General features: G+C 37.4%; 1 protein-coding gene across 1 annotated transcript in view; it reads left to right on the forward strand.

Moving 5' to 3' along the window:
- RALYL (RALY RNA binding protein like) overlaps window positions 1-26,322 on the forward strand; it is a 706,869-nt gene that overhangs the window by 259,689 nt on the left and 420,858 nt on the right. The window lies entirely within an intron of this gene.

A 26,322-nucleotide genomic window follows, 5' to 3' on the forward strand; every position in this document is an offset into this window, starting at 1 on the left:
TATACCCCAGAGGAAGCCAGAGGATACTGAGGTTTAGAGAGGTTAGGTTACTTTCTGGAGCTTAGACAACTGGTCAGGGGCACAGTCACAGTAATAATCCTGGGCATCTGCCTCTGGGGCACATGCTCTTCCTTGTTGTGTGCTCTGTTCCCTAACCTGATTATATCTTTGAAGGTATTGGATTATTGACCTTCTTCGAAAGAGAACAGTGAATGCTCATTGCTTATCATGCATGCTCTAAGTGTTTATTAACCTCTTTCTAGCCATTAATTCATTAAATATTTATTGCCTGCCTGCTATGCGCCAGGCACTGGGAGTATGCACATGAGTAAGATACACACTACAGGTGAGGGAGATTCATAAGGGCAAAACATATCATTTACATTCTATTTTATTAATGTATTTTGTTAGCATTGCATCATAGGAAATTTTGGTCTACATTACTTCATCTTAGAATAAGTACAATTACATTACTCCGAAAAAATTTTTAAATTTCATTCTCTGTCATTTAGGCATTTGACTCTGACAAAGATATTAAAGTACTTGTCATAGTGAATTATCATAATTGTCCTTAATAGATGCTAAATTTTAGGAGTTGCGTTGAGCATCCATACATTTCTCTGCAATACACAGAGTTTATAAAACTATTAGAAAATAAAAGCACTAATCTAAGGTTAAGAACGTCTTTTTTTTTTGTACTGACAATGCAAATGCTTATCTAAAAATACCTGATTTTGAGGGAGGACCAAGATGGCGGCGTAGGCAGACTCTGAACTCCCCTCCTCCCGCGGACACAGCCAATTTACAACTACTCGTGGAAAAATCACCCCTGAGACAGAACTGAAAACTGGATAAGAGGAACTCCTGCAACAACGGACAATCCTAACTGGGGTGGAAGAGGCAGGGACTCCCTTCTGGAGAGGGAAAACGCCGCCTTCACAAGCCGCCAGGTTCACGGCCGCTGGGAGCAGCTCACAGGTCCGCAGCCTCCCTGGAGGAGGGGGCCCTGAGCCGGGAGCGCACCCGCTGTGGGCATTTTGTGGACCCAGCACAATCGACACCAGCGGCATAATATCTGACTGTGCCTGCTACTAAAGCATTGGGGAGTACCCCCAGAAAACCCGGTTCACAAAGAAACTAAAACTGGCTCTTAAAGGGGCCACGCACAAACTCACCCGTCCCAGAAAGCATCCTAAAATCACCAGAAAGAAAGGTACACAGTGCTGGGGTGAAAAGAGACTCACCTAATAGGCCCTGAGTGCATCTCGGTGAGGGGTGAGACCTCTCCAGAGACTGGGACATTGGCGGCCGCCATTGTTGTGGCCTGGTGTGAGCGTGCTGACACAGACGCCATTGGAGTTCTCCCTGAGGCCTGCTAGCCCAGGGTCTGCTCCACTCGCTAGAGCACCGATTTAATCCAGCTCAGCCAGGGCAGGCAGCCCACCCTAGAGACTGGCCCCACCTAACAACAAGCCCTCAGGCAACGGGTGGGCCTGCATAGATTGGTGACTGGATTCTCTGCAGCCTGGCAACTGAGCGGACTTGAGTGCGGCAGGGTGTGCACAAGGAGCAGGTGGAGAGTGTGGGGTGGTGGCGGAGTGTGTGGGGCTCCCACTGTGGAGAAACTGGGTCCGCTTGGGGGTCAGGGCGCTCACACGGGGCAGGACTGTGTTGACTGTGTGTGTGGACCTGTGGGCAACAGGGCTTGTCAGCTGCGGAAGACTTGTGCTTCTCAAAGACCCACATAGGAGGTTTGCCCCACCTTCCAAAGCCTGAAACAATTGGGTGCTCCTGTGCCTGAGGCCAGCCCCACCCAGCTGCAATCCTCAGAGAGCTGACAAGAGACCTAATAGGCTAGAGGCTTACAGCAATTGTAAGGCCCTGAGCCTAACAACCTGCCACGCTGGGGGACTACTCAGTTAAAAGAAATACTGCAACACAAATGTGGTATTAGAACTTACAGCCAACTGTGCTGGGGCTCCCCACACCTGATAAAGAGACTGAAGGGCCCACAACAACTACAAACAGCTGAGCATTACAACAGCTGGCCAGGAGCATAACTCAGCCTCCCTGGGCGCCTATAGGGAGAGCTAGCAGGCCACAATAGAAGGACACACATAGCCCACATAGGGGTCACCCCTGGAACATTGAGAACTGAGGGAAGCACACTGGAAACCTCCTAAGGCATCACTTACATAAGGTCACCTATCCAAGTGCAGGAGACGTAGCTGACCTACCTAATACATAGACACAAGCACAGGGAAAGAGGCAAAATGAGGAGGCAAAAGAATACATTCCAAGTAAGGGAACAGGACAAAACCCCAGAAGAGGAACTAAGTGAAACAGAAATGAGCAACCTACCTGACAGAGAGTTCAAACTAAGAGTGTTAAGGATGCTCACTGATCTGGGGAGAAGAATAGATCAACTCAGTGAGAATGTCAATAAAGAAATGGAAGATATAAAAAAGAACCAATCAGAAATGAAGAATACAATACTGGAAATGAAAAATTCATTAGAGGGACTCAAAAGCAGAGTAGAGGATACAGAAGAACGGATCTGTGAGCTGGAAGAAAGACTAGACGAAATTACCCAAGGTGAACAGGTAAAAGAGAAAAGAATTAAAAAGAGTGAGGACAGTCTAAGGGACCTCTGGGACAACATCAAGCGCACTAACATCCATGTTATAGGTGTCCCGGAAGGAGAAGAGCGAGACAAGGGGGCAGAGAATCTATTTCAAGAAATAATAGATGAAAACTTCCCTAACCTAAGGAAGGAAACAGACATCCAGGTACAGGAAGCACAGAGAGCCCCAAACAAGATAAACCCAAAGAGGCCCACACCAAGACACATCATAATCAAAATGTCCAGAATTAAAGAGAGAATCCTAAAAGCCGCAAGAGAATGTCAAGTTACATACAAAGGAAACCCCATAAGGCTATCAGCTGACTTCTCGGCAGAAACCTTACAGGCTAGAAGAGAATGGCATGATATATTTAAAGTGCTAAAAGAAAAAAACTTACAGCCAAGAATACTCTACCCAGCAAGGTTATCATTCAAAATGGAAGGAGAGATCAAAACTTTCCCAGATAAGCAAAAATTAAAGGAGTTTGTCACCAAGAAACCAGTGCTACAGGAAATGTTAAAGGGACTGATTTAAGGGGAAAAGAGAAGACCACAAATAGGAAAAATTATCTATTTCCATGATTAGAACGTAATGAATACAAATGCACAAAAAAGAGGTTAGATATGATATCAAAAACATAAAAGGAGGGAGGAGGGGAGTTAAAGAGTACAGCTTTCAGACAGAGGTCAAACTAAAGTGACCATCAATTCTGTATAGAAGAAGTAAGGAACAGAGAAGGACTACTACAACACTGAGGAAAAAAAAAAAAAGTTAAAAAATGGCAGTAAGTACATACCTATCAATAGCTACTTTAAACGTCAATGGACTAAATGCTCCAATTAAAAGGCATAGGGTGGCTGACTGGATAAAAAAACAAGACCCATATATATGCTGCATACAAGAGACACACTTCAGACCTAAAGACACTCACAAACTGAAAGTGAAGGGATGGAAAAAGATACTCCACGCAAATGGCAATGAAAAGAAAGCTGGGGTAGCAGTACTCATATCAGACAAAATAGACTTTAAAACAAAAACTGCAGAAAGAGACAATGAAGGGCATTACATAATGATCAAGGGAACAATCCAACAAGAGGATATAACACTTGTAAATATCTACGCACCCAATGTAGGTGCACCTAAATATATAAAGCAATTATTAACAGACATAAAAACAGAAATAGACAGTAACACAATAATAGTAGGGGACTTTAACACTCCACTTACACCAACGGATAGATCATCCAAACAGAAGATCAATAAGGAAACATTGGCCTTAAACGACACACTAGAACAGATGGACCTAGTAGATATATACAGAGCATTCCATCCAAAAACCGAAGAATACACGTTCTTTTCAAATGCACATGGAACATTCTCCAGGATTGATCACATATTAGGCCACAAAACAAGTCTCCATAAATTTAAGAAGATTGAAATAATACCAAGCATCTTTTCTGACCACAACGGTATGAAACTAGAAATCAACTATAGGAAGAAAATCAGAAAAGCCACAAATACATGGAGATTAAAGAGAATGCTACTGAACAACGACTGGGTTAACGAAGAAATCAAAGAAGAAATCAAAAAATACCTGGAGACAAATGAAAATGAAAATACGACATGCCAGAATCTATGGGATACAGCAAAAGCGGTTCTAAGAGGGAAGTTTATAGCGATACAGGCCTATCTCAACAAACAAGAAAAATCTCAAATAAACAATCTAACAATGCACCTAAAGGAACTGGAAAAAGAAGAACAAACAAAGCCCAAAATCAGTAGAAGAAGGGAAATCATAAAAATCAGAGCAGAAATAAATGAAATAGAGACCAAAAAAACAATAGAAAAAATTAGTAAAACCAAGAGCTGGTTCTTTGAAAAGATCAACAAAATTGACAAACCTTTAGCTAGACTCACCAAGAAAAAAAGAGAGAAGGCACAAATAAGTAAAATCAGAAATAAAAAAGGAGAGGTTACAACAGACACCTCAGAAGTACAAAAGATTATAAGAGAATACTATGAAAAGCTATATGCCAACCAATTCGACAATCTGGAAGAAATGGATAAATTCTTAGAATCATACAACCTTCCAAAACTGGATCAAGAAGAAGTAGAGAATTTGAATAGACCAATCACCAGTAAGGAGATTGAAACAGTAATCAAAAACCTCCCCAAAAATAAAAGTCCAGGACCAGATGGCTTCCCTGGGGAATTCTACCAAACATTCAAAGAAGACTTAATACCTAGCCTTCTCAAACTCTTCCAAAAAATTGAGGAGGGGGGAAAGCTCCCTAACTCATTCTACGAAGCTGACATTACCCTGATACCAAAACCAGACAAGGACAACACAAAAAAAGAAAATTACAGGCCAATATCACTGATGAACATCAATGCGAAAATCCTCAACAAAATACTAGCAAATCGCATACAACAATACGTTAAAAAGATTGTACACCATGATCAAGTGGGATTTATTCCAGGTATGCAGGGATGGTTTAACATTTGCAAATCAATCAACGTAATACACCACATTAAAAAAATGAAGAACAAAAATCACATGATCATCTCAATAGATGCAGAGAAAGCATTTGACAAGATACAGCATCCATTTATGATAAAAACTCCGAATAAAATGGGTATAGAAGGAAAGTACCTCAACATAATAAAGACCATATATGAGAAACCCACAGCTAATATCATCCTCAATGGTGAAAAACTGAAAGCCATCCCTCTAAGAACAGGAACCAGACAAGGATGCCCACTGTCACCACTCCTATTTAACATAGTACTGGAAGTCCTAGCCAGAGCAATCAGGCAAGAGAAAGAAATAAAAGGGATCCAAATTGGAAAGGACAAAGTGAAACTGTCACTATTTGCAGATGACATGATTTTATATATAGAAAACCCTAAAGAATCCACCAGAAAACTTTTAGAAGTAATAAACGAATATGGTAAAGTTGCAGGATACAAAAATCAACATACAAAAATCAGTTGCATTTCTGTACACTAACAACGAAGTAGAAGAAAGAGAAATTAAGAATATCATCCCATTTACAATTGCAACAAAAAGAATAAAATACCTAGGAATAAACTTAACCAAAGAGGTGAAAGATCTGTACACCGAAAACTATAAAACATTTCTGAAACAAATTGAAGAAGACACAAAGAAATGGAAAGATATTCCGTGCTCTTGGATTGGAAGAATTAACATAGTTAAGATGTCCATACTTCCTAAAGCCATCTATAGATTCAATGCAATCCCTATCAAAGTTCCAACAACATTTTTCACAGAAATAGAACAAAGAATCCTAAAATTCATATGGAACAACAAAAGACCCCGAATAGCTAAAGGAATCCTGAGAAAAAAGAACAAAGCTGGAGGTATCACACTCCCTGATTTCAAAATATACTACAAAGCTATAGTAACCAAAACAGCATGGTACTGGCACAAAAACAGACACACAGATCAATGGAATAGAATCGAAAGCCCAGAAATAAACCCACACATCTATGGACAGCTAATCTTTGACAAAGGAGCCAAGAACATACAATGGGGAAAAGAAAGTCTCTTCAACAAATGGTGTTGGGAAAACTGGATAGGCACATGCAAAAAAATGAAAGTAGACCCTTACCTTACACCATACACAAAAATTAACTCCAAATGGATTAAAGACTTGAATGTAAGACCTGAAACTGTGAAACTTCTAGAAGAAAACATAGGCAGTACGCTCTTTGACATCGGTCTTAGCAACATCTTTTCAAACACCACATCTGACCGGGCAAGAGAAACAATAGAAAAAATAAACAAATGGGACTACATCAAACTAAAAAGCTTCTGCACAGCAAAGGAAACCATCAACAAAACGAAAAGACAACCTAACAATTGGGAGAAGATATTTGCAAACCATACATCTGATAAGGGCTTAATCTCCAAAATATATAAAGAACTCATGCATCTCAACAACAACAAAACTACCAACCCAATTAAAACATGGGCAAAAGACGTGAACAGACATTTCTCCAAAGAAGATATACAGATGGCCCACAGACACATGAAAAGATGTTCAAAATCACTAACTATCAGGGAAATGCAAATCAAAACTACAATGAGATATCACCTCACGCCCGTCAGAATGGCTATAATTAACAAGACAGGAAACAACATGTGTTGGAGAGGATGTGGAGAGAAGGGAACTCTCATACACTGCTGGTGGGAGTGCAAACTGGTGCAGCCACTATGGAAAACAGTATGGAGATTCCTCAAAAAAGCAAGGATAGAACTACCATATGATCCAGCTATTCCACTGTTGGGTATTTATCCAAAGAACTTGAAAACACCAATTTGCAAAGGTACATGCACCCCTGTGTTCATTGCAGCGTTATTCACAATAGACAAGACTTGGAAGCAACCTAAGTGCCCATCAAGGGACGAATGGATAAAGAAGCTGTGGTATATATACACAATGGAATACTACTCAGCCATAAGAAACGATGAAATCCAGCCATTTGTGACAACGTGGATGGACATTGAGGGTATAATGCAAAGTGAAATAAGTCAGAAGGAGAAGGTCAAATACCGTATGATTTCCTTCATTAAGTAGTAGATAGTAACAACAATAAACAAACACACAGGGACAGAGATTGGATTGGTGGTTACCAGAGGGGAAGAGGGGAGGGAGGAGGGTGAAAGGGATAATTTGGTACATGTGTGTGGTGATGGGTTGTAATTAGTATTTTGGTGGTGAACAGGATGTAATCTATGCAGAAATAGAAGTACAATGATGTACACCTGAAATTTTTACAATGTTATAAACCAATGTTACTGCAATAAACGAAAAATTAAAAATAAATAAATAAATAAATAAAAATACCTGATTTTATTCTCTTTTTACAGCCACACACAACTTTAACACTTCTAGAATCTTAGTTTTCTTTCCGATTGTTATCCTGAAGAAGAAGTGGAATACAGGGTTTGGAAGTTCTATTTGCTCTGCATTAATAAAATCCGTAAAAGCTGTTTCCCCCTCACCCCTAAATTACACAGCAACGACTCACGGAACAGATAAGGGATCTTACAAGATATCCTTTTTACAGGCACTTTCTAAACCTAGCTCTGGGTAATATAAACATTGGAGTCTACTTTTAAATTTTTAAATGCTCCTTGTTGGCAGGCATTTTGTTTCCATTGATAGCATTTTCCTTCCCTGAATTAACTGTGATCTAGTGGGCCATTTCACTCTTTACTAAAGGTACTGCAGAGTTCTAACCACATGTAACATGTTGTTTTGCAGTATTCTAGAAGAAGGATATCTTAACATTTCCATGTTTAGAAACATTTCTTCACAAGAAAAGAATCACTTTATAATTGTGCTGTGGTATGACATCACTGTAGATTTATATAACTTTGTGGCTTGTGTGTATTTTATGCATTCTCATATATTTTGTGCCTTGTCTTATTTCATTACCCCAGTTATGGGACTCACTCAGCTATTGTTTATTTCTAATGTCTTTTTGTCACAACATTAATCCCACTCTTTTATATTTTTTGTTGATAACAAACATAATTTTATGCCAAAGTGCAATTATAATTCTTCAATAATTCAGTAATTTTGCAATCTTTTAAGAAAAAATATTTTAAAAAAAGAAAGAAGAAAAAGATTTAAAATAAATCTTCTAAAAGACAGCCTTGACTGTATCAGTATACTCTTTTACATCATTGATGGAAACACTTATTAATTATGACCAAGTGGTTATATTTTGAGATTATAGGTGGTAACTAGGCAAGATGCAAGATTTAATGCTCTGTTCGAATTTTTACTGTTGAAAATATGACTGAAGGGTGTATTTGTGCTGTTGCTCAGAAGTTACTTAGCTCCTTTAAGCTTCTGAGGTATCTATCTATTTATCTATCTATCTGCCTCACCTTCCTGCTAGGATGAGTAGTATAATTAAGTTAGGTAAGTTATATATTCCAGTGGCTGGTTCTTAGGAAACAATAAATAGTAGGTAAAAGTAATTCTAGTTTAATTTGTCCTTTTTTAATCCACGTATGGTGGATCATGGTTGAATGATAATGCTTATGGTTACCTAAATTTGTATTCTTTTCAGCCTGTCTCATTATTTGCACATGCCTTTCTCCTCTCTGCTCATCTTGAACTAATAAAATTGAATTACTCTTTTGAACTGAATTTTAGGTCAGACAGCGTTAGATTTTCTTTCCTTGGTGTTTAAGGAAAGAAACTTGGTTTTTGCTTTCTTATGTTATTACCATTTACAATGTATTGAACTTGTTATGTAACTGTTTGTCTTCTGAATTACACGATGACATCCACAAGACACCAAACTCTCTTATGTATGCTTTTAGCCCCAGTGCCGAGCATAGCGTCTGCTGTGTAGTAGATCCTCAGTAGGTATTTTTTTAAACTGTTGAATAGTAAACAGTATAAAAGAACTTAGGCATCTGCTCAAAAATTAAATTTTAGAGCCAAATAAATTAACATCCTGTTAACGTCAACTTAATTCTTTAACTTGTCAGGAAATAACATTTGAATTGTTTGAAATAATCAACTTCAACTGTAGTTCTCTCTAATAGTTCCTTGCATTGTGACAGTTGATATTTTTGTTGTTTAAATGATATGAAAAATGTCAAAGATGATAAACATGTCATCCTGCATCTTAATATCCTGGCCCAGTGTAGATAGTTGTAGAAATTTCCATATAGATAAAACCATGAGGTCACAAAAGTAGAATTCTGTATTTCTAACCATGGCTGAAAATTAAATCTTTTCACCACTCATTTTAAGGAAGACTGTTAAAGTTCTATATCATATCTAAAATTGTTCTTATGTTTATTGTTGGTTATATCAAGTCTTCAGTCTTGGAACAGAAATTCATTTCTCTTTCCAAATTTGGCTTCACATGACACTGTTATATGCTTTCTCCTAGTATAGAGCTGCTCTGTTATCTTTCCTTTCCTCTTAAGGAAAAAAATGCATTGAAGCATTTGTTTTGAGAAAAAAGATTTCAGACTTTTAAAATCCATTTCACAATCATATAAAAAGAAAAGTTAGATCAAAGTTGGAACCTACTAGTCTTTATAATGCTACTTTAAGGTACTGATAGGAAGAATGATATAACACATAGGAGTATTTTAGTTAACTTGAAAAAATAAAAATAGGATTTTATTTTACTTATTATGACACTAAAATATAAAATCTTAAAACAATTTTGATAAATGGTTACTTATAAAGCCATCTTATAAGCAGATGAATTTTTAGCAGATCACCCTGTACTCCAAATAGCGCATATATATTTATTTTTTTTAAATGAAGTGAGAAAGCATAAGAACGAAGAGTTTTCCGGGGAACAAAAGTCATTATGATCAATTAATTTACTATATTTTCAAATCAAAGCATCTGATATCAGAAACTCTTGAGATACAGTGAGAGTAAGATGTAAAAGTAAAAAAAGATAATAAGCCAAACAACAAATACAAGCCAGTTTGTTCATAATATTTTATTACATATTTACTGAGCTTCTACTCTGTATGTAAAAGCTCGTGGAATAGATGTATACATAAAAGATGATTGTGTATGGTGTGATAAATGCTATGATTGACGTCTACAAAAGGGTCCATGAGACCATCTAGAAGGGACATCTAACCAAGACTGAAGGGTCTAGGAAAACTTTCTACAAAATGTTGTGTCTGGGGGCCGGCCCGGTGGCGTAGCAGTTAAGTGCACGTGCTCCGCTGCAGCAGCCTGGGGTTCGGATCCCAGGTGTGCACCGGCGCACTGCTTGTCAAGCCATGCTGTGGTGGTGTCCCATATAAAGTGGAGGAAGATGGGCACAGATGTCAGCTCAGGGCCAGTCTTCCTCAGCAAAAAGAGGAGGATTGGCAGATGTTAGCTCAGGTCTGATCTTCCTCACCAAAAAAAAAAAATGTTGCATCTAAATTGAGTCTTGAAAAAGTAGGAGGCATAACTAGATGACATGAAGGAAAAGGAAAGGTATTTCAAACAGGTGATTAAGAGATTAGAGCAAATATGGGAAATCAGGGAATTGTGTGGGAGTATAAGCTGTAGGTGGAAGTGAAGAGACTTAAAAATGAGGAGACAGCGAGAGTTCAAATCCTTAAGGGCTGTAGGTCGAGTTAAGTTTATCCTAAAAGCAATGGGGTGTCATTCAAAGACGTTAAGCAGAAGTGCCAATGTCAGTCTTACGTCTTTTTCGTTGGAGGAATGGAGGCAAAGATGTTTGTAACCAAGGAGAGGGGGAGCCTGGGGAGAAGGGAGAGAATGCACCCTTTGATGGCTTCCATTTTCTCTATAAATAAAGTGCTGAAATCGTCTCCTGTGAGTGAGGAAGCACGGAGTGGAGTAGCATGTTTATGGAATGTGGTGAAGACTTAAAATATCAAACGTGGGGTAATGAGACAGAGAACTGACCGCGGGGGCCGTAAGAAGTGACTGCTGTGCAGTGTAGAACTTCCTCTCCAGTTTGTCACCACACTGGTTCACATACTCTCTCCTTTCTTGCAAGTCTGTGGGAAAGGCCAGAAAACACTGCCAGCTAAGTCCCTAAAGCACAGAAATCTTGGTTTTTAGGTTGATTTGAAATTTAGGTTTTACCAGATACAGGAAACAGGAACAAGGGTTAAAACTTCTGGAGAGCAGCCAAAGGGATGAACTATGGGATCTTGACTAGATACAGGCGGGAGTGAAGATAGGATGGAGCAGATGGATTAGACATTTAATGCTGAATAGTCTAGAACATGTGTATAAGGAACAAGGGTATGAGAATCGTGAAAGGATAGAAAGGTGTGTTGCAAGTGCACAATATTGGAGTTTAATTTTTTTTTTTTTTTTGTGAGGAAGATCAGCCCTGAGCTAACATCCATGCTACTCCTCCTCTTTTTGCTGAGGAAGACTGGCCCTGGGCTAACATCTGTGCCCATCTTCCTCCACTTTATATAGGATGCCGCCACAGCATGGCCTGAGAAGCGGTGCATCGGTGCGTGCCCAGGATCCGAACCTGGGCCGCCAGCAGCGGAGCCCACTCACTTAACCGCTACTCCACGGGGCCGGCCCTGGAGTTTAAAATTTGAAAGGTGGAAGAATTCTGGCAAAGTCCAAGAGATTCACCTGAAAAACAATTAGAAACAATGATATAATTTCGTAAAAGAGCAAGGTGAAAATTAATTTAAACAATCAATAGTCTTAAAGCATCTCATCATTTTCACTTCTAGGATTTATTCACCAGGAAGTAATTTAGGGTGGCACAAATATTATCAACAACCTAGGATGTTCATCAGAGCCTTGTAAATAATGGCAAATGATTGCAAACAACTTGGAAGTGCAATAACCGAGGAGGACTTAAATAAATTATGATAAATGAAAATATTAGTGGAAGAATAAATTGGTAGAACCTTTATGGAGGCAATTTGGTCTTGTCCATCAATTTTAAAAGCAAATACCATTCAATCAGGAATTCCACTTCTATAAGTTTGCCCTACAGATATATTTATACACATGCAAAATGAAGAATGCTCAAGATATTTTGTTGCTACATTGTTTGTAGGAGTTAAATGCCCATCCGTACGGAACTGCATGGGCACATTATGGCACGTCCATTAAATGACAGATTATGAAACTATAAAAACTAACGTGAAAACTCTTTACTGATGCGAAATGTTCTCCAAGATACATTGTTAATTTAAAAAGAAAAACCACAAAGTTCAGAACAGAGTTTGTGGTATAATGCCATCTATATAAAAAGGGGGAACGTCCGTGCATATATTTACATATATATGTATAAATTATTTTCAGATAAATTTATAAGAAAATGATAGCATTAGTTGCTGGTGAGAAGAGAATTTGGAGGGTGAGGGGGCTAGAAATGGAGAAAGAACTTTCATAGCATTTCATTGTATATCTTTTCATTCTTTATGAATTTTGAATCATAAGAATGTATTACCATTTGGAAATTTTAAAAAATCAAACTACTGATGTGATAAATCTTAAGCATAAAAGTTATTGCAAAATTTTATTTTAGTGTCTTGGAAATATGTTCAAAATAGTGAACTTGGGAGTAGGGGAGAGAAAATTACCAGAGTATATATATACTATTAACATAATACAGGCATAGTGAAGTGGTAAGAAAGTACACCGGAAAATATCAATAGTGGATAGAACAGGTGGTAGGATTGGATTGCAAGCAATTTTTATTCTCTTCTTTTTGGTAAAGTGCATTTTGAATATATATCAGATATATATATTTGAATATATATTATCAATGCATATATATATGCAGTATTTACATTTGGGTAAATTGGAACAATGTATCATGAATTTTATTACTAAAGGGGAAAATATTTTAAAAAAATATTTATAGATAATCCCTGAAACTCCATTCTTTCAAATGTGGAAACCATGTTTTAGATACTTTGCAATAAAATTTAATAAAGATAAGTGCGAGATCATCTATAACATCATTCATTTGAATAAATGGCCAGTCCTGTGACAGATGTACCTACTAAGAACTTTATTTGTCACTTGGAATAAAATATATTCACTGATATAAATTAAGAGAATATTGCAGGATTAGTCTCCAAGAGAAATCTAATGAAGAGTAATATAGATTGTTAGAAGGCCCACATAATTCACAGCTAAAATGAATGGCCATTCTGTTTTACATCTTCAGCATAATTGACAGTAAAGTGACTTATGTTAAACATTCAGATAAATGAGCATATCCTGTAAGTACAGTGTCTGCAAAATCTTGGTTTCAGGCAGAAGCTAGGAATTTTAGTAAAATTGTAAAATAAAATCTGAAATACCACTGTATTTTTTCACTTGCTAATTCATAAGTCTATTAAATGTATAGTCATTAGAGAGATCAAAAAACGATGATAAACTTGTTCATGGCATAAAATAGTTGTTTTTAAAAGTTTATATTGAATGCATCTGTTGTAATTTGGATTAGATTCTTTGAAATACCTTTTAATTGAAGATTTTTAGAAACTTTTGTAAACTCCTAAGCACTAAGATTATATAAACTTTCATCCTCCTCTCCTCGTCTCCATTATTATTAACATGATACGTTTTTTACAATTGATGAACCAACATTGGTATATTATTAATAACTAAAGTCCATAGTATACATTAGGGTTCACTCTTTTGTTGTACATTCTATTTGACAAATGTCTGATGCCAGGTGCCCACCATGACAGTATCATATAAAATATTTTCACTGCCCTAGCAATGCATTTGCCCAAATTGCAACACCGTTTGTTTTCTGTTCCTGCTAGTCACAAACGGAAGTTTTTGTAGCTCCACTTTCTTGTCAGCATTTGGTGCTGCCAGTGTTTTGGGTTTGAGCCATTCTAATAGCTGCATGGTGGTATCTCACTATTGTTTTCATTTGCATTTCCCTGTTGACATACGATGTTAAGCATCTTTTTATGTCTTATTTGTCAATATCTTATTTGGTGAGGTGACTATTGAGAGATTTGCCCATTTTGTAATTGGGTTGTTTGTTTTCTTATTGTTGAGTTATAAGAGTTCCTTGTGTATTTTGGATACCAGTCCTTTTGCAAATATTTATTTTCTCCCAGTCTGTAACTTGTTCCATTCTCTGACTGGAGTCCTTCACAGAGCAGAAGTTTTTATTTTAATTAAGTCCAACTTATTTATTTATTTTTTTCTTTCATGGATTATGCTGTTGGTTTTGTATCTAGAAAGTCATTGCCAAACCTAAGGTCACTAGATTTTCAACTGTGTTGTCTTCTAGGAGTTTTATAGTTTTGCATTTTACATTGAGGTCTATGATTCATTTTGAATTATCTTTTGTGAAAGATATGAGGTCTCTATCTAAATTCGCTTATTTGTACCTGGAAGTCCAGTTGTTCCAGAATCATTTCTGAAAAAGTCATCATTTACAAAAGTATTTTTCCTATTTTATTTCTTGACTTTCTAGTCCCACTCACAAATTGCATAGCTTCAAGCTCATTTCTGCTTTCTACTCCAAATTCTCTCCCTACTATACCACACTTTTAGAAGAAATCTTCCATGTTTTTCCAACCACTTGCCTAATGCAGGAATCTCTTCTGTAGCATCCCTGACTTGTCATCAAATCTTCATTAAGGGGTGGGTGACAACTTCGTAAAGCAGTCCATCCCTTTGTTGAATAACCCAAGTTATAATTCACTCATTCATTCAACATATATTGCACACCCACTGTGTGTCGGATATTGGACTAAGAAGTTTTATTATACTGAGCCTAATACCGTAAGATCCTGGTTCCAATCTCTTGAGAATATACAAACATCTATTTCCTCTTCTATATCATTGATTTTGATGTATGTTAGAGTGCCTTTCACTTCCTTTCTCAGTTTAACACTTTCCTGTTCTTTCAGACATCCCTAATGTGACATTGTCAAACCTTTTATCAGGGTGAAATTTCATTTTTCTGTGCTCCTCTCAAAATGTTATTTACTCAGAGATAAACGTATTGCTCTGGAAGTTATTCATCTGGTGTAATGCACAATAGTCTACTTTCTATGACCTGGACAATATCCTTTATGAATTAAACCTTAAATCATTGGTATTTTTGCTGCCAAAATGGCATAATGCACCATTATATTAAATTCATTATGAAAATAACATTTTCCAAATGGTCGTATTAAATATTATTATTTTTTTATTGATGTTTTAATAGTTTTTGTTGTTGTTGTTTTTGTGAGGAAGATCAGCCCTGAGCAAACCTCCATGCTAATCCTCCTCTTTTTGCTGAGGAAGACGGGCTCTGAGCTAACATCTATTGCCAATCCTCCTCCTTTTTTTCCCCAAAGCCCCAGTAGATAATTGTGTGTCATAGTTGCACATCCTTCTAGTTGCTGTATGTGGGACGCTGCCTCAGCATGGCCGGAGAAGCGGTGCATCGGTGCGCGCCCGGAATCTGAACCCGGGCCGCTGGTAGCGCAGTGCGCACTTAACCGCTAAGCCACGGGGCCGGCCCCTTAATAGTTTTTTTAACATTGTGAAATTTTGGGTTGTACATTTTTGTTTGTCCATCACCATATATATGACTCCCTTCACCCCTTGTGCCCACCCCCCACCCCCATTGCCCCGGTAACCACAATACAGTTTTCTCTGTCCGTGTGTTGGTTTATATTCCACATGTGAGTGAGATCATACAGTGTTTGTCTTTCTCTTTCTGGCTTACTTCACTTAACATAATACCCTGCAGGCCCATTCATGTTGTTGCAAATGGGACAATTTTGTCTTTTTTTATGGGTGAGTAGTATTCCATTGTATATATATACCACATCTTCTTGATCCAATCGTCACTCGAGGGACACTTAGGTTGCTTCCACTTCTTGGCTATGGTGAATAATGCTGCAATGAACATAGGGGTGCATAAGCCTCTTTGGATTGTTGATTTCAGGTTCATTGGATAGATTCCCAGTAGTGAGATGGCTGGATCATAGGGCATCTCTATTTTTAATTCTTTGAGGAATCTCCATACAGTTTTCCATAGAGGCTGCACCAGTTTGCATTCCCACTAGCTATGTATGAGGGTTCCTGTTTCTCCACATCCTCTCCAACACTTGTTGTTTTTTGTGTTGGTGATTACAGCCATTCTAACAGGTGTGAGGTGATATCTTAGTGTTGTTTCGATTTGCATTTCCCTGATGATGAACATGTTTTCATGTTCCTATTGGCCATCTGTATATCTTCTTTGGAGAAGTGTCTGTTCATTTCCTCTGCCCATTTTTTGATCGGGTTGTTTGTTTTTTTGTTGTTCAGTTGTGTGTGTTCTTTATATACTATGGAGATCAACCCCTTGTCAGATGTATGTTTTGCAAATATTCTCTCCCAGCTGGTGGGTTATCTGTTCATCTTGATTCTGGTTTCGTTTGTCTTCTAGAAGCTCTTTAATGTAAGTCCAACTTGTTTATTTTTTCTTTAGTTTCCCTAGTCTGGGTAGGCATGTCATCCGAAAAGATTCCTTTATGACCAATGTCAGATAGTGTGTTGTCTATATTTTCTTCTATGTGTTTTATAGTTTCCGGTCTCACCTTCAGGTCTTTGATCCATTTTGAGTTAATTTTTGTCAATGGCAATAGCAGATGGTCCACTTTCATTCTTTTGCATGTGGCTGTCCAGTTTTACCAACACCATTTATTGAAGAAACTTTCCTTTCTCCATTGCATGTTCTTAGCTCCTTTGTAGAAGAGTAGCTGTTCGTATATGTGTGGTTTTATTTCTGGGCTTTCAATTCTGTTCCATTGATCTGTGTGTCTGTTTTTGTACCAGTACCATGCTGTTTTGATTACTATTGCTTTGTAGTATGTTTTGAAGTCAAAGATTGTGATGCCTCCTGCTTTCTTCTTTTTTCGTAGGATTGCTTTAGCTATTCGGGGTCTTTTGTTGCCCCATATGAATTTCAGTATTCTTTTTTCTATTTCTGTGAAGAATGTCATTGGGATTCTGATTGGGATTGCATTGAATTTGTAGATTGCTTTAGGTAATATAGACATTTTAATTATGTTTATTCTTCCAATCCACATGCATGGGATATCTTTCCATTTCTTTATGTCATCATCGATTTCTTTCAATAATGCCTTGTAGTTTTCATTGTATAGGTCATTCACCTCCATGGTAAGATTTATTCCTAGGTATTTTATTCTTTTTGATGCAATTGTAAATGGTATTATCTTTTTGAGCTTTCTTTCTGTTAGTTCATTATTAGCATACAGAAATGCAACTGATTTTTGTACATTGATTTTGAACCCTGCAACTTTGCTCTAGTTGTTGATTATTTCTAATAGTTTTCCAACAGATTCTTTAGGGTTTTCTATATATAAAATCATGTCATCTGAAAATACTGAGAGTTTCACTTCTTTGTTACCTATTTGGATTCCTTTTATTCCTTTTTCTTGCCTAATTGCTCTGGCCAAAACCTCCAGTACTATGTTGAACAGGAGTGGTGAGAGTGGGCAGCCCTGCCTCATTCCTGTTCTCAGAGGAATGGCTTTCAGTCTTTCCCCGATGAGTATGATGTTGGCTGTGGGTTTGTCATAAATAGCCTTTATTATGTTGAGGTACTTTCCTTCTATTTCCATTTTGTTGAGAGTTTTTATCATAAATGGATGTTGTATCTTGTCAAATGCCTTCTCTGCATCTATTGAGATGACCATGTGGTTTTTATTCTTTGTTTTGTTATGTGATGTATTACGATTGATTTGCGGATGTTGAACCATCCCTGCATCCCTGGTATAAATCCCACTTGATCATGGTGTATGATCTTTTTAATATATTGCTGTATTCAGTGTGCCAATATTTTGTTGAGGATTTTTGCATCTATGTTCATCAGCGATATTGGCCTGTAATTTTCTTTCTTTGTATTGTCTTTGTCTGGCTTTGGTATCAGGGTGATGTTGGCCTCATAGAATGATTTAGGAAGTGTTCCATCTTCCTCTATTTTTTGGGATAGTTTAAGAAGGATGGGTATTAAATCTTCTTTGAATGTTTGGTAAAATTCACCAGAGAAGCCATCTGGTCCTGGACTTTTATTTTTTGGGAGGTTTTTGATTAGTATTTCAATCTCTTTACTTGTGATTGGTCTATTCAGATTCTCCATTTCTTCTTGGTTCAGTTTTGGGAGGTTGTATGAGTCTAAGAATTTATCCATTTCTTCTATATTGTCCAATTTGTTGGCATATAATTTCTCATAGTATTCTGTTATAATCCTTTCTATTTCTGTGGTATCCATTGTAATTTCTCCTCTTTCATTTCTAATTATATTTACTTGAGCCTTTTCTCTTTTTTTCTTAGTAAGCCTGGCTAAGGGTTTGTCGATTTTGTTTATCTTCTCAAAGAACCAGCTCTTTGTTTCATTAATCCTTTCTACTGATTTTTTGGTCTCAATTTCATTTATTTCTGCTCTGATGTTTATTATTTCTCTCCTACTGCTGACTTTGGGCTTTGTTTGTTCTTCTATTTCTAGTTCTGTTAGGTGTAATGTAAGGTTGCTTATTTGGGCTTTTTTCTTGTTTGTTAAGTTGGGCTTGTATTGCTATGAGTTTCCCTCTCAGGACCACTTTTGCTGCATCTCATATGGTTTGCTATGGCATATTTTCATTTTCATTTGTTTCCAGATAGTTTTTGATTTCTCCTTTAATTTCATCAATGATCCATTGGTTGTTCAGTAGCACGTTGTTTAATCTCCACATTTTTGTCACTTTCCCAGTTTTTTTTTTGTGGTTCATTTCCAGTTTCATAGCATTATGGTCTGAAAAGATGCTTGTTGTGATTTCAGTCTTCTTAAATTTGTTGAGTCTTGCTTTGTTTCCCAACATATGGTCTATCCTTGAGAATGTTCCATGCACACTTGAGAAGAATGTGTAGTCAGCTGTTTTTGGATGGAGTGCTCTGTATATGTCTACTAGGTCCATCTCGTCCAGTTTTTCATTTAAGTCTACTATTTCTTTATTGACATTTTGTCTGGATGATCTATCCATTGATGTAAGTGGGGTATTGAGATCCCCTACTGTTATTGCGTTGTTGTTAATGTCTCCTTTTAGGTTTGTTAATAGTTGGTTTATGTACATTGGTGCTCCTATGTTGGGGGCGTATATATTTATAAGTGATATGTCTTCTTGGTAGAGTGTCCCTTTCATCATTATGTATCCCTTCTTTGTCTTTCTTAACCTGTTTTATCTTGACGTTTACTTTATCTGATATGAGTATGGTAACACCTGCTTTCTTTTGTTTGCCATTAGATTTGAGTATTGTCTTCCACCCTTTCACTCTGATCCTGTGCTTGTCTTTAGTGCTGAGATGTGTTTCCTGGAGGCAGCATATTGTTGGGTCTTGCTTTTTAATCCATCCTGCCACTCTGTATCTTTTGATTGGAGAGTTCAATCCATTTACATTTAGGGTAATTATTGATATATGAGGGCTTAATGTTGCTGTTTTGTCACATATTTTCTGGTTCTTTTGCGTTTCCTTTGTTTCTTGTCCCATTTGTTTCGGACTGCCAATTCAGTTTGGTTGTTCTGTCTTATGACTCTTCTAGTTTTCTCTTTGTTTAGGTTTTGTTTTGACTATTTGTTTAGTGGTTACCTTGAGGTTTGTGTAAAAAATCTTGTGTATGAGATATTCCATTATCTGATGTCCTCCTTTTTCCTTATACTAAGTCAATTCAATCACTTTCCTCTTCCCCATCTAAGTCATTCTTGTTATAACTTATTCTATCTTGTGTTGTGGCTGTGTGTTTATAGTGATGAGGTTAAATTTATTTTTGGTGAATTCCTTCCTTTGATCTTTGATTTTAGTATTTAAGTGGTTGCTAACCTATTCCAGTAAAGATCTGTTATTTTTCTGAGTTTATCCAGCTATTTTTCTCCTTGCTCCAAGCTCTGTATTCCCTTTCTCTTCTTTTGTTCAGGCCTGAGTGCCTTCTTGAGTATTTCTTGTAGTGGAGGTCTCGTGGCCATGAACTCCCTTAGCTTTTGTTTATCTGGGAGAGTTACTATTTCTCCATCATATTTGAAGGATATTTTTGCTGGATAGAGTATTCCTGGCTGGAAGTTTTTGTCTTTCAGTATTTTGAATATATCATTCCAGTCTCTCCTAGCCTGTACAGTTTCTGTTGAGAAATCCGCTGAGAGCCTGATGGGAGTTCCTTTGTACGTTATTTTTTGTTTTGTCTAGCTGCCCTTAATATTGTTTCTTTGTCATTGACTCTGGCTAGCCTTACCACTAGGTGTCGTGGTGTGGGCTTTTGCCTGTTGATGTATTTAGGTGACCTGTTGGCTTCGCTTACTGGTATTTCCTGCTCCTTCCCCAGATTTGGGAAATTCTCAGCTGTTATTTCCTTGAATAGGCTCTCTGTTCCTCTTTCCCTCTCTTCTCCCTCAGGAATACCTGTAATTCTTACATTACATTTCCTAATAGAGTCAAATATTTCTCGGAGACTTTCTTCATTTATTTTTAGTCTTAGATCTCTCTCTTCTCCCATCTGGAGCATATCTGTATTCCTATCCTCTAAAATGCTAATTCTTTCCTCCATATTGTCAGCTCTGTTCTTTAAAGATTCCAGATTCTCCTTTATCTCCTCCATTGTGTTATTCATCTCCATCAGCACTGATTGGTTTTTCTTTATGATTTCAATCTCTTTTTTGAAGAAACTCCTAATCTTATTGAATTGTTTGTCTGTGTTGTCTCGTATTTCATTGAGTGTTTTTATGATAGCTATTTTGAAATCTCTGTTGTTTAGATTATGGATTTCTGTGTCTTCAGGGTTGTCATTTTCCTTCTGGTCTGGTGATTTCATGTATCTTTGCATTGTGGTTCCTGTATTAGCTTTGTTTTTCCTCATCCTGGAAATCTCTGGTTGCAATTCCCACCCGCTGCCACTGTGTGGGGGTAAAGGCTGTGTAATCTCAGCCCCCTGCACTCTGCCGTGGTTTTTCCACTGCGATCACCGGTTCGGATCGATTGGTCTGGTCTGCCGCAGATCGCTTGGCCTGGTCTGGTCGGCTGATCTGCAGGGTCTGGTTTGGGGGGGGCTCTCGCTATTGGCCTCTTGGTCCCTGGCATGGGGGGCTTCTCTGTTCACCCCTCCTTATCCTCTCTCTGGGGTGCTCAGATGTTGATGGTACCCTGTAGCTGTTCTGAGTCCTCTGTGCAGGAGTTTCCCACTGGCTGAGAAAGCCCGCAGAGCTATGGTTTCCCCACCGAGGGCTGCCCTCCCCCCTCTCTCGGAGCCGTCAGGACCAGGATCGCTGGTCTGATGGGGAGGGAGAGGAGTTCTCCTTACCTCTCCCCCCTTCCTCCAGGGGCCCAGCACATTCCATTCTCAGATGTGCAGCAGTGTGGATCTTTCCGATCTAGCTTTTCACTGTCTGGGATTCCGTTGTTGGTCTGTGACTGTTCCTTTTGTTGTATCTTATCAGGGGAAGATTTCTCGGGAAGGCTCACTCCGCCATGATGCTGATGTCATATGGGCCAGGCAGTGTTCCAGGATAAAGGGATATGGCAGTGAACAGGAACAAAAGATCCCTGTCTTCATAAAGCACCATTCTGGGGTTCCAAAGGAGAGGAACACGGATGACGCAGTTTTCCCAGTCCAATATTATTTTTTAAGTTTGTAAAATCTCAATATGATGAGATGCCTTGAAGGAATGTAGGAGTCGGAGACTAATTTTAATTGACTATTTTTAATTTAATTGAACATTATATCAAGGTATCCAAAGAGGCCATGTACTATAATAGGAAAAATGCTGGATTTGGCATTGAGAGACCCAGATTTAGAGTATATCTGATACATATTAGCTGGTTGTCCTCAAGTAAATCATTTAACTTCTTTCAGCATCAAGTTACTCTGCTGTAAAATAATGACGATAACAATGCTTGCCCCATCTATCTTGTAGTGAGTTTTGAGAAATTAATGTGGAAACATATATGAAAACAGTTTTTAGATAAGGTTCACTGAAGAATAATTTACGTACAGTTAAAATCACCTTTTTTAGTGTACAGTTCAATTAGTTTTGACAGATCATATGGTTACATATGCTTCACCACAATCTTGGTATAAAACAAGCCCATCACCCCACACATACCCACCACACTCTTTGTAGTCAACCCCTAGCAACCACTAATCTATGTCTGTATAGTTTTGCCTCTTCCAGAATATTATATAAATGGAATCATATTTGGTGTGGCTTTCTTCACTTTTCATAATATTGTCTTAGACTCATCCATGCTGTTGTATTTATCAGTATTTGTTCTTTTTTATTGCTGTATGAAGAAAAGATGTTTTTAATTGTATTGAAATCCAATTAATCTATTTTGAGGAAAAAATTTCTTTCATAAAAAAATTATTATTAACTTACTTGGTTGAATAAAAGTACACATCTATTTGCATAAAATATAGATAGTAGCATTTTAACAGCTCTCTTAAGCCTGCACCGTGATCTTAGAAATATTTATCTATTTCTTTCAGATGAAAACTGAATTCCCAAGGCCATAGTTTTCAAAAAATATAACTTTGTAATGTTTGTAGTCATAGAGTTTGAGATGAAATTAGAAACAGGAGGTGGTTTTCCTGAAACAGGTGGGATTGAAAGGCCGAGGTGTGACTGATTGTGTGGGATTTTTTTCCTGTTGCCAAAAAAAAGCCTTTTTGAGCTGAACAAGAAAGGTATAAAATTAAAGTTTAATTGCACACTTCGACTTTGAGTAGCAACGTGAAATCTTGCTGGCAATTTGATGTTTTACTGACATCGCGGCCTGCTAGCCTGTTGTGAGACACAGCAGATATGAATGCTGTGTATTTTCCCCAATGATTCTCTGAATGATCTTGGGGAGTAGCTCTTAGGAGATGCCAGCGGCGTGCCGGCAGAAGGCCAGCTTGCGTTCCAGAGCCTGCCTCTTCAAATCCGAAAGTTATTCCATGCCCTGTTTTTTGTTTGTTCCGAATTCACTAGTCATTGTATATAATTATATGTTAGAGGGATGATTACAGACCAACGAATTACAATCAAACTTGGCTTGTTAGCATATAGAGCTTCGGTTCTTAATCACGATCGTTTAAGTAGGAGCTCACCCTCCCTGAAATGCAGATGCTGTGTTCCTATCATTTGGACTTCCTCAAATCAGACCCTGTTGATGTATCACAAAGAGCATTTTGGTGTCATCTGTTCATCATTGTCACTTTTCTGTGACACTGGGCATTGCCTCCTGGCTTTGAGATCGTTTGTGAAACTGGGATAAATACATGGCCAGTGTATCAGAAGTATGATTTCTCCTAAAAATTGTGCTATTTTTCTAATTGTTTTTTAAGTAGAAAATTAAATTACACCACCTTGGTGAAAATATATATTGAATTAGTGTATTGAAAAGTTATTGCTATAAATGGAAATATGCATTTTTAAAATAAAGCTTTTGATTGAGGCTTTTTAGTATAAGACAGAAAATAATAACAAGGGTTAGAAGTTTCTCAGTCTCCCAAATGTCACATCTTCATAAATTAGGAAAATTAGGATTATAATACAGCCAACATTCTACAAAAATCAACAAGTAAGCATTTTATAAAGCAAACCTCATTTGAAAGATGCAGCATAAATCTTAACTGTGACCTTGGGCAAATTTCTTAACCTTTGTAAGCATCGGTTCTGCATCTGTAAAATGAGAATACTAACCTCTCTTGAGGGATTTTATGAGGCTAAAATGCATTATATTGGTAAAGTTCTTGGGATAATTACTTGGCTTGTAAAAAAACAGTATGGAGTGTTTTTATGTAAAAGAAATAAATCGGGCAATTCTGGCAGTACAGTGAGTTACAATACTTGGACAATGACACAGGAATTAGAGGCTCAGTGTTTGTCTGTTACAAGGAACTGCAAACTTAGCAGAAACACTTCTATGGCTTTATTCATGATTGGTTCTTTAATCTTTATCCTTTTATAAAACTATTCTAATAGTTTACTCTGGGTTGGCTAATTTCTCACCTACTGCTAATCCCAGTAGCCACGTATTCATGTAGGACTTGGGAAAATAGCTTTCCCAATTTGTTCCTTCATTTGATATTCATTCCTTCATCACTTATTCAGTCATTCAGAACCTACTGTGGCCTTGGCTGTACAAATTTGTGTGTATAAGGTTAGCTGCCTTTCTGTTCCTCTTTTAAGGGAGATACCTATATGAATTTTTATAATACAAGGGGACAAAAGAAGTTTGATGGCAGAATAAAGATGAAGATAAAATTCCCCGGGGAGTTCAGAAGTGTGGTGCTGTTGGTTCCCTCTAAGAGAGGGGGAAGGCTTTAAATTGAGCTGAAGGAATGGTAGGTTTGAGACACGCAGAAAGACAATTCCAGGCAAGAAAACTGAGAATTAAGAAGTCAAGAAAAGTATCTTAATGTTTGGGGAGACAGCCCATTTGACCAGAATATGTAAAGTACAGAAAGAGGCTGGGGGAAATCAGGTTGGGAATACAGTTAGATCAGGTCATAGAGAGACTTGAATACAAGGGAAGGCCTTTTGCTGTATTCACTGGACAGAGAGGGCCCTTCCTAGGGTGTGCACTCAAATCTGAAAAAAAAGTAGACAAGGTCAGATCTTTTAGTGACATCAACCTGGCCGCCATTTTGAGGTTGAACGAGGATGAAAAATATCTTTTCACTTGTTCATTCTTACTTTTCCAAAATCTCTCCTTCATTCTAACAGCTCCAAAAATATTATTGTCTTCAGGAAGCTGTTTTATGAGGGTTGCCTCCTAGCTTACTCGCTTACAAGGGTTTATTTTAATGGAATTGTCTCTGAAACTGTGCTGCAAAACTCTTCTTGTGGCATCTGTGAGACCACAGTCCTTGACTTTCGTGAGTCACAGCTTTAGTACTCTGTCTGCCAAAAATGAGGAAAAAATTAGAAAGCTTTAAATGAATCTCTTGCAGTCTGTGAGGAGGGCGAAGGAGCAAGTGTGTTCAGTTTCCTTTAGAATAATCTGTATATTAGTAGTTTGACTTATTTTTGTTCCTCTTTTGCCTTTGGAGCTGCCTTATTCAGACTTTTTTAAGAATTAAACTCTCAATAGGTAATGTAATATTTGTGCTACAAATTCTTAAGATGAATCTAATTTAAATTGTATACTTAAAAAGGAAAGAATGTCAAAAAAAAAAGTTTTATATTCAGCAGATAATCCAGTTAGGTCAATAATGTTAGAGTACATTTGAATCTGCCAGAAGGGAAATGTTAGATTTTAAAAGCTAATAATAATGCTTTAATAGTCTTTAAAATACTTTTGTGAAGAACTAAGTGAAAAATTAAAAGTGCATGCATGCAGTTAGCCACATTTAGTAGAAAATACTCAAATACGAATTAAATTTACGTATTACTTTTACTAATAGATCTCCCTTAAATTATTTTTCAAACTTTAGATGTTTTAAAGAATGAAATCTTCCACTTTATTTAATATTTTTCCGTTTTTAAAAAACTAGTCCTCTGGGGCTGGCCTGGTGGCATAGTGGTTAAGTTCGTGTGCCCCGCTTTGGCGGCCCAGCGTTCACAGGTTCGGATCCCTGGTTCGGACCTGCGCACTGCTCATGGGGCCATGCTGTGGCGGCATCCCACATACAAAATAGAGGAAGATGGGCACAGATGTTAGCTCAAGGCTAATCTTCCTCAGCAAAAAGAGGAGGGTTGGCAATGGATGTTAGCTCAGAGCCAGTCTTCCTCACCAAAAAAAAAAAAAATAGTTCTCATGTGATAAAAGTATGTTCAATACAATGTCTGGCATCCTATGTATTTAACTTTTTTTGTGTGTTAATTCTGTGTACATTTCTTTTTAACAACAGCCTTTGAGTCGTCATTAGTTACCTATTAGAAATCATTTTAAGTTGAGAAAATCTTAACATTCAACCTATTAGATGAAATCAGTGCTATTTCAAAAAATGAAATTTTTGTACATTTATAGGCTTCAAGCCATTATTCTTTATCTTACATTTCTTACCTTGCACTGGCATAGGAAACCTGCATATTATGCAAATAATTTTCTTTTATATGAAGTGTTGGGGTTATTGATATTAGTATTTTAAATACTATTATCATTGTTAAGCATATTAAGACTAATTTTTAAAATCTCTGCCTCAAAGAATAAAATGGAATTTGATTTATTCATATGAAATTCGT

This window comes from Diceros bicornis, chromosome 33 (assembly GCF_020826845.1).
Source record: "Diceros bicornis minor isolate mBicDic1 chromosome 33, mDicBic1.mat.cur, whole genome shotgun sequence".
NCBI lineage: Eukaryota > Metazoa > Chordata > Mammalia > Perissodactyla > Rhinocerotidae > Diceros > Diceros bicornis.